This window comes from Petaurus breviceps, unplaced genomic scaffold (assembly GCF_028583685.1).
Source record: "Petaurus breviceps papuanus isolate PSGF00001 unplaced genomic scaffold, PetGlider_PUasm1.0 188, whole genome shotgun sequence".
Lineage (NCBI taxonomy): Eukaryota > Metazoa > Chordata > Mammalia > Diprotodontia > Petauridae > Petaurus > Petaurus breviceps.
In genome coordinates, this window is record NW_027185804.1 from 40,151,576 (window position 1) to 40,161,681 (window position 10,106).

At 34.4% G+C, this 10,106-nt stretch overlaps 1 pseudogene; it reads right to left on the reverse strand.

Moving 5' to 3' along the window:
- Window positions 1-1,852: 1,852 nt before the first annotated feature.
- On the reverse strand, window positions 1,853-2,796 carry LOC138163327 (olfactory receptor 4P4-like; annotated as a pseudogene).
- Between the last annotated feature and the right edge of the window lie 7,310 nt (window positions 2,797-10,106).

The following is a 10,106-nucleotide window of genomic DNA, read 5'->3' on the forward strand; positions in this document are numbered from 1 at the left end:
TTGGTAAAACAAATAAAATAAACAATGTCTCGTCCTTCAGAGAGCCCACATTCTCAAAGGAGCTAAGAGCATATTTTTAAGAAAGTAATAGTTAATGAGAAATATTTTGATTTGGAAAAGTTAGTAGCACTTGCGAGAGCAGTGATAGAAGTTGATGTGATATAGTTGATTTCAGAAGATTTAAAGCTAGACCTTGGGAGATGAAATTATTCAGCAGAATTTGTTCAAGTGTGAAATGTTATAGAACAACTTAAAATTCTCTTCCCAGCTCTAGCAAATCCTAAGCAGCTTTGCTCATCAGCAACAACCACTCCCTGATCACTATAGGAATTGTATGAATTGATTTGAGTGTGAACTCATTGAGACTACAGATCATCTTGTTTCTTGTGTTTGTATTCCCACCACTTCATACATTGTTTAGCCTTTAGTAAGTATTTATAAGATTCCTCTCTCTGTCTGTCTGTGTCTCTCTGTCTCACTTTCTCTCTGTCTCTCTCTGTCTCTCTCTCTCTGTCCATTTCTGTGTGTATCTCTCTGTCTGTCTCTTTCTGTCTCTCTTCCCCTGTCTCTGTCTGTCTCTCTGTCACTGTATTACCCCCCCCCATCTGTATGTATCTGTCTTCATCTGTCTCTTTCTCTCTCTGACTATCTCTGTCCCTCAGTCAAGGTTTTTCTCTCTCTCTTCTCTGTGTCCTTGTCTCTCTCTCCTAATTCACCAAATCCAGTACCCTTCCCATCCTGCCATGCAGGTTCCCTTAAAGGGCAGAAAGGCAGTCAATTAATAAAAAAGTATTAAGCATTTGATAGGACCCAAGCACTGTGATAAAAACAGAGGACAAAAAGAAATGTAACCCCCCCCCCCAAATTCTTCTTACTGTCAAGGGAGTAATGATATAATTCTATGCAATGATAAAAAATAAAAATTATGATTAATATATATCATATAAATCCTATTAAAACATAACATCTAGAGAAATGAATCTCAGTGAGGAGATACTCCATGTAGTCAACTAGGAACCAGGAAAGACTTTCTCCACAAGATAGAAATTGAGCTTACTATTGGAAGAAGCCGGTGATGCTAGGAGGTAGGGATGAGAAAAGGAAACAGTGGAGGCTTTGAAAACTGGCAATACAAATGTATGGATTTAAGATAAGGAGTGTAATGAATGGGGATAAGCCAGTAGGCCAGTGTAGTGTGTGAAGGACAGTAAAGTATAAGATTGTAACTGAGAAAAGTAGAAAAGAAAAGAAAAAACTAAGATAAAACTGATCATAATCATTCTATAGACTGAGCTTTTAATGATTCCTTATTCTGCCTTACTATTTTTGACAGTGTCAAATATCTATATATGGGATAATAATATGAATAACACAGGAACATTATACTAGATGGTCCTTTTCTTTGATATTTCCCATTCCATATCATTGAGGGAATTATTATCAAGTTAGAGCTATGCAAAAATACTATACTGGGCAACAATCCAGATATAAAAGTACATAAACTAAGATTTGTGCTTTTCATCCATGACACGGATTAAAAAAAATAAGTTCATCCCTATTCACAGTGAAAAATGAACTTTTTCTTGATTTTCATTATGTTTCTTGCTTTATTTGTGAAATGGGTAACATGGAAAAATGTTTTGCATGATTTTACATGTATAATTGGTATATTTATTGCATTCTCAATGGGTAAAAGAGGGGTGGGAGGGAGAAGAGAATTTCAAAATCAAAAATCATTTTAATATTACAAATAAATTAAAGGAAAAGAAGAGAAAAATAAGATTCAGCCCTGAAAAAATGGTGAAAATAACATGTTGTCATTTCTTCAATTGTCCTTAAATGAAAAATCAAATTAAAATTCTTTTATTTGAATAGGAAAAAACACTTTTTGTGGCCATACCTTCTGCATAGAATTTTTCATCTCTGTATTTCTCAGTGTATAAATGATAGGGTTCATCATGGGTGCAATAACTGTGTAAAACATTGAGGACTTTATCATTTTGGCTGCCACTGGGAGGTGGGATATAGGTGGCAATACAAGGTACAAAGAACAGAACCACCACCATGACATTGGAAGCACAGGTGGAGAGGGCTTTATGCTGAGTGGCTGATGAATGGTTCCTAAGGTTATATAATATGACTATGTAAGATGATACCAAAACTAGGAAGGTGGTCAACACAACCATCCCAGTAGTAGCAATGACTAAGATATTTGCAGTACATGTGTCAGCGCAGACAAGTTTTAAGAGGGCTTTTGCATCACATGCATAATGATCAACTTGATTAGGGCTACAGAAAGGTAATCTAACAACCATCATCATCTGAGCAATGGCATGCTAAAAGGCAACTAACCAGGCCATCACGAGCATCTGTTCTATATAGAATCTCTGTCTATTCACAATTATCATGTAATGCAAAGGTTTACAAATGGCAGCATAACGATCAAAGACCATAGACACCAAAATGAACATCTCAACACCTGAAAAAAATGAGCAGTAAAGAGCTGAGTCATACAGTTATTATAGGAGATGGAATTTTGCTTGGCAATTAAGTCCCTGAGTAGCCTGGGAACCAGAGTGGAAGTAAAGGCAAGATCCATGTAGGATAAATGACAGAGAAAATAGTACATAGGTTGGTGGATTAAATGACTTCCTAGGAGAGTGATGAAGATAATAATGTTCCCAAAGAAGATGGCACAAGAGCAGAGCAGGAAGATTACAAAACATATCATTTTAACTTCTTGCTTCTGGAACAGTCCAAGAGAACAAATTTGGTGACATTATTCTGACTTTCCATGTATTTAGAATACAGATTTCAAGTGGAATTCTAATTCACCTGAAAATAAACCAAATATAGCAAATCAGTTAAAGAACTTCATTTTAGATGTTTTTTGAATTGAAGTCACATTAGCAGATTGTGGATACAATTTTTATACTACTATTTAGCTTTTTATCTACTCTTTTAAACAAAAATACGTGTTTGTCTTAATTTAATTGAAATGATGGGTATTCTTCCAAAATTAAGTATTTATCCAGTAGCCATTATCATGCTACTAAATTTTATTTTTGTCTATAAGTTAAAAATGCAACCTAACTTTAAAGATCTGACACTTTTTTTATTAAGCAATTGGGATTAAGTAGCTTGCTCAAGGTTACACGACCAGTTATTTCTGGTTGTGGTGCTAAGTATCTGAGCCCGGATTCGATCCCAGGTCATCCAGACTCTGGGGCCGGTGCTCTTAATCACTGCACCACCTGACCACCCCTAAACACTTGGGGTTAAGTAAATTGCTCAAGGTTACATGGCCAGGTGTTTCTGGGTGGATACTAGGTGTCTGAGCCTGGATTCGATCCCAGATCATCCCGACTCTGGAGCTGGTGCTACTCACGGTGCTACCTAGCCACCCCCTGATACTAAAAGTCCATTAAAAGTCCATTTCAATGGACTTCTTAAGCATGAAGAAGATCATTTCTTGTTGAGACTTATCCTACATCAGGTAGTTCTTAACATAATTAAAATGAATTGATTTTTAAAATGTCCCAACATTTAAAAAAATATGACAGAAGATTTCCTTTTACAGGCAGTAAGAGAAGAAAAAGAAATTAAAGGAATCAGATTAAGCACAGAAGAGTCTAAGTTATCACTCTTTGCAGATTATATGATGATATGCTTAGAGTATACTAGAGTATCAAGTAAAAAACTACTTGAGATAATAAATGCATTTAGCAAAATTTTAGGATTTAAATTATAAACCCGCATACAAACTCAGAATTCCATATACTTCTAATGGCATCCAGTAACAAGAAAAAGAAAGAGAAATTCCATTTAAAGTTACTGTAGACATTATAAAATATTTGGGAATCTATCTGTAAAAACAAACCAAGTACCTATATGAACACAACTACAAAACACTCTACACACAAATAATTTAAGATCTAAATAATTGGAAAAAATCAATTGTTTGTGGCTCAGTTGAGCTAATATAATAAAAATGGCAATTTTACCTAAATTAATTTGCATAATTGGTGTCATACCAATCAATTTATGAAAAATTATTTTAGACAGAAATAATAGTAAAAATAATTCATCTGGAATAACAAAGTGTCCAGAATATCAAGTGAATTAATGAAAAGAAAGCTGGGGAAGTGGCCCAGTCATAGTAGATTTGAATCCATATTATAAAGCAGTAGTCATCAAAACTACTTGTACTGGCTGAGGAATAGAAAAGTGGATTAGTGAAATAGATTATGTACACAAGACATAGCAGTCAATGATTCTAGTAATCTACTGTTTGGTAAACCCAAAGACAACAGCTTCTGGGATAAGAACCCATTATTTGACAAAAACTGCTAGGAAAACTGGAAAATAGTATGGCAGAAACTGGGCATTAACCAATATCTTACACCATATACCAAAATAACACCTGAATATTTGCATGATCTAGGTATAAAAGCTGATACTATAAGGAATGTGGGAGAGCAATGAATAGTTTACTTCTCAGATTTATGGAGAAGGGAAGATTTTTATGACCAAACAAGAATTAGAGAGCATTAAAAAATGAAAAATGGTTAATTTTGATTACATTAAATTGAAAAGTTTTGTGCAAATAAAGACAATGTTACAAAGATAAGGAGGGAAGCAGAGAGCTAGGAAAGAATTTTTACAACCTGTATCTCTGATAAAGGTCTCATTTCTGAAATATACAGAGAAGTGACTCAAATATATAAGAATGCATATCATTCCCCAACTAATAAATGATGAAAGGATATGAACAGACAGTTTTCATAGGAAGAAATTAAAGATATCTATAAGCATGTGAAAAATGCTCTAAATCATTGTTCATTAGAGAAATGCAAATCAAAACAACTCTGAGGTACCACATTTCACCAGTAAGATTGACTAAGAAGGTAAAACAGAAAAAATTGATAAATGTTGGAGAGAACGTGGGAAAATTGGAAAGCTAATACACTGTTGGCGGAATTGTGGACTCATCCAATCATTCTGGAGAGAAATGTCGAACTATGCCCAAGTGCTATAAAAAAATGTGAGTACCCTTTTCCTCAGCAATATCACTTCTAAGGTTGTATCACAAAGATATCATACAAGTGGGAGGAGGACCCATATGTACAAAAATATTTGAAGCAGCTCTTTTTGTGGCCACAAAAGAATTGAAAATCAAGGTGATGAAAATCAATTGGAGAATGGCTAAACAAGTTGGGGTACATAAATGTAATGGAATACTGCTGTGCTATAGGAAATGAGAAGCAAATAGACTTCATAATAACCTGGAAAGAGTTTTATAAACGGATATTGAGTGAGGAGAGCAGAGGCAGGAGAAAGTTGTACACAATTACAGACACATTGCATATGTGATGCCTAACTTTGATAGACTGGGCTCCTCTCAGCAATACAAGGTTAGAAGACAATCACAAAAGACTCATGATGGAAAGAGATTCACATCCAGAGAAAGAGCTACAGAGTCTGAACGTACTTTGAAGCAAACTGCTTGCTCTCTCTCTTTTGTTCTTTGTTTTGTTTTGTCCCTTCTTTCTCATTGTCCACTCCAATGGTTATAATGGTTTTTTACAACTTGACTAGTGTTCAATGTGATAGTATTTGTAGAACGATATTTGATTGCATGCCTCCATGGGGAGAGGGGAGGGAAGAAGAGGGACAGGAAGGAAATTTGTAACTCAAGCGATTGTGCAACTGAATGTTGTAAACTAAAAGTAAATAAATTGATATATATATATATATATATTTAAGCAAACTAACAGTTATTAAATATGAATATGATGATAGTTATCAAAAAAACTCAAATACTTTCTGGAAAATACGTAGAAAAATATAATACTAAAAAAAACCTTGTTCCACTCACCTTAGCCAATTAGCAGTCAATGAGAAATTATAGGCATTCAAAAAATGGAAAGGATGCCTAAATAAGGAGAATGAAGAAATATATAAAACATGACAAATCAGGCTCTTCTCCGAAACTGGATGAATTAAAATTATAAGAAGGAATATTTTCCAGTGGATTAAGAAACCACTCATATGGATTTATTTCCATTCCTGAAAGGGAAATTTGATGTAATCAATTAGTGAGTGAGTCCTTCCGATTATCAAAAGATCAGGGATTGAATCCTGAAATAATGCAAGTTGAAGGAGGAAAGAATGAGATTAATTAAGAGGAACAATGATATTTACTGTACATTTTTAAGAGATCTGAGCAGTGGTTTATTTTTGCAACCTTTGTGGCAATTGAGAATTTGCTAGAGGCATATTAGTTTGAGATTTGGTTAAAAAAATTTAATTCTCTTTATCTTTCTCCCCTTTTGTTTTCTGGACATTTTACCATGTTTCTGTTTTTTTCTAGAATGAAAATATCTTACTACACTCTCTCCTCTTTATCCCCTTCTTCATTTTCTCTTTTCTTGTCCTCTTTTATTTTCTCCTTTTCATCTTCCATCTTCCAGCACAACTTACAATACTCATTGGATAATAGTTATAGATTGCCACCAATCCCCTTGAACAAAATTTTCGAATTTGGAAAGACATGCCAGAATTTTCACGACCACATTTCCCTTCTGGCATAAAATTGTAGAAGCCATGCCCACTGTTATTGAAGTATGTTTTTAATAAATGTGTGTACTTGTTTAATTTGGGGGGTGTGGGGTGAGAGGTAGGATATCTGGAATACTGTTGACAACAAACTTCCCACCATCAATGAATCAGGAACAATCATATTTGGATTCTATTATTTATTTCCTAGATTTTCTAAAAGAAGATGCAGACATAAAAAAAAAATAACGTACAAAGATGAAAAAATACTGAATTGAATTAGATGAATGTTAGAATTAACACCATTATAAAGGAAATTTAACACAATTTTAAAGGAAATAAGGCATTAATTTATAAAATAACTGAGACTAAGGAAGACTTCTTTTCAGTCATTTCAGTTGTGTCTGTCTCTTTTTGACCCCATTTGGAATTTTCTTAGCAAAGATACGAGAGTTGTTAGTCATTTCCTTTAGCAGAAGGAAGATAGCAGAGACATTAATAGGAAGAAAAACAAATTACTTGTACAAAGGATAGGAACAGGAACTATAATATTATTGGTATATGGAAGTTCCAAATGAGGAAATTCCCTCTGCCAGTTGAAGTTAGCATGTTTTCTTAGAATTGGAGAGCTGCCTAGAATATTAAGAAGTTCATTGACTTGCCAAGATTTAGAGAAGCAATATTTTTCCATATGTAGGCCCTTGGTACATGTAAGAATATCAACAATTACTGATCTATAGGCCTAATTTCCCATCTATTTAGAATGTGATTAATAATAATTTGCATATTAAGTATATCCTTCATTTTTTCATTCTTAGGAAATAGGCAGGCTTACATGTGTTATACCACAGTCATTCTCTTTTACTATCATATAGGTTACTGAAAAGTATAAAATGTTCAACTATTTAATATTTGTTGCCAAAACAAACAAACAAACCAATCAATAGGCATTTTTAAGAGTCTAGTATACATCTGGGCTCAGACACTTAGCACCCACCCAGAAACACCTGGCCATGTAACCTTGAGCAAGTTACTTAACCCCAATTGCTTAGGGGCGGCGAGTTGGCTCAGCAAGTAAGAGCACCGGCTCCAGTGTCGGGATGACCTGGGGATCAAATCTGGGCTCAGTAAGGCATAAAATAAAGAGATATACTCTCACCAGTTCTGGTAACCATTTTCTTGAAGGAGAAACAGAAGAGAGCCCAAGTTGAAGGGGTGGGGGGGGTATCCTTTCAGGTACTGAGTCTTTACACATGTTCTTTTTTTCTGAATGGCAGTGTATTCCTTATATCAACCCCTAGACCACTCTAGAACTTTCTGGAAAAGGCACATAGCCAACTTTAAAAAGTGATCTAACCATATAGAGAGAATGGGAAATAAACAAAGAAGCAAACAAACTAGCAAAAATAAGAAGGTAGGTGAAGAATGTATTTCATTTAGATCATGACATGAATTAAGAAGGATTTCCTGGAAAATATAAACATCTTCCTATCTACTTATATCTTTCCCTGTACTTAGATCAATATTGTAAACACAAATACACACATATACTGGCAAAAGCTGGGTTGCCTTTTGGAAATTTAATACCCTTTAATTTCTTCATACTTCTGCAAACAAAGGTCTATCTTATTAATATTATTTTCAAAATGCAGCTTGTGATTGTCTTTATTACTCCTTTAGATAGAAGCTTCATCTTTGTAATCCAATAGGAAAAAAATTAAATTAATTTTTTTCATATACCACAGTTGATTAAGGAGATCATTTAATGTGTTGTCTAGAACTAAAAGGAATGTTGGTAGGATAGCTGGCAATTAGTGTTAACTCTCCCCCCCCCCCATTTTACTGAGAGAAAGTGATGGTTAAAAATGGCCTGCTTAATGTTACAGGACAAAAAATACATAAAACCTTAGTTTGGTCATTAGGAGTCCCTTCAGACATTTGGGCTTAATAGTAAAAGGAAACCATTCCTTGTGCCTAAGGCCACAGGCTAGGGAGTGGGTGAATGTGTAAAAAAAAATGTTTGAATTCCAACTGTTTACCCTGTGCAGAATAGAAAGATAGACATGGACAGAGATAGAAGGAAAGTGACAGTAACAAAAATGGAGGACAAAGAAAATAATGACTGTGACAGAGTGACAAAGACAGAGAGAAACAGAAACAGAGAACCAGACAGAGACAGATCAAAACAGAAATGGAAAAAGAAAGAGAAAACCATTGAAGAAAATTGAAGATATATGAGTGAAATAAAACTTAGCTTATTAAAAATTCTATTAAAACCAAGTGAATTTAATTTTTCAAATATCTTGAGAGGAACTATAATACAATGGAAAATGTGGAGACTTTATGTTATAAATCACATAGATTTGAATATCACCCATCGTAATTATTATTGGTGTATCCATTAAAAATTCACTTTGACTCTCTTTAACTCTATTGCCTTATCCATAAAATTGAAATAATAAACCTATTTTCTTTATCTCGCTGGATGGTCATAAGAAGGAAAGAACAGAGTATAAGTAAATGGTTTAAAAACCTTTAAATGACTTTCAAAGTATCAGAAACTATTAATCCTTCAATGATCAATGTAGTTAGTTGCTACTTTCTCCTTGAAGCCATCACACAATACCTTATGCTTTACTTGGTTGGACTTATATTATATTTCTTTACATACCCATTTGCATCTAGTAGAATGCAAATTTAGTGATTCCTTAATGCCAGAGCTACAGGAAATGTTAGAAGAAATTTATTCTAACTTGTCCCTGACAAAGAATCCCTCCCAAAATATACCTAGGATTCCATTCATCATTTTTTTTTTTAAGCAATCAGGGTTAAGTAACTTGCTCAAGGTTACACCGCCAGTTATTTCTGGGTGTGGTGCTGAATGTCTGAGCCCGGGATTCGATCTCCAGGTCTTCTCAAGACTGGAGCCGGTGCTCTTACTTGCTGTGCTACCTGGCCGCCCCCATTCATCATTTTTTCAAAGGTCTTCCTCCTTCCGAATACAACCCATTTTCATTTTCAATAGCTCTTTAACTATTTGATAATTTGTCTTTATATTGGTAATAAATATGTTTGCAACATCCACCCAAAACTCCTCTATCAATGCTATGCTTCAGAGTCAAATCAAAGAAGTGCAATATCTCTTCCACAAGAAACTTACAATTACTTGAAGGAAGCCAGGATAAATATCACAAGTTATTTAAATTACTTTTAGGCAATATGATAATGAAACCTTTGAATCTTTGTTGTCTTACCTGGGACATTTTGTGACTACTCAGGGTCCATGTTCTGAAGGAAATCAACACTAATTTTTTTTTTATTATAAGGAGCTATTTTTTAATGGATTGAGTTTGAGATATAAGTATGTGGATAGCATGCGCTGTCGACGTGAACTGTTTAGTGAGATAAAAATAAAATGTCCAAAGTGAAAAACACCTGAATGGAACTGAAATGACTGTGGGTGAGTAACTTTAAAAATCCTTACTACCAGTTTTATTTCATTCTCTCTCTCTCTCTCTCTCTCTCTCTCTCTCTCTCTCTCTCTCTCT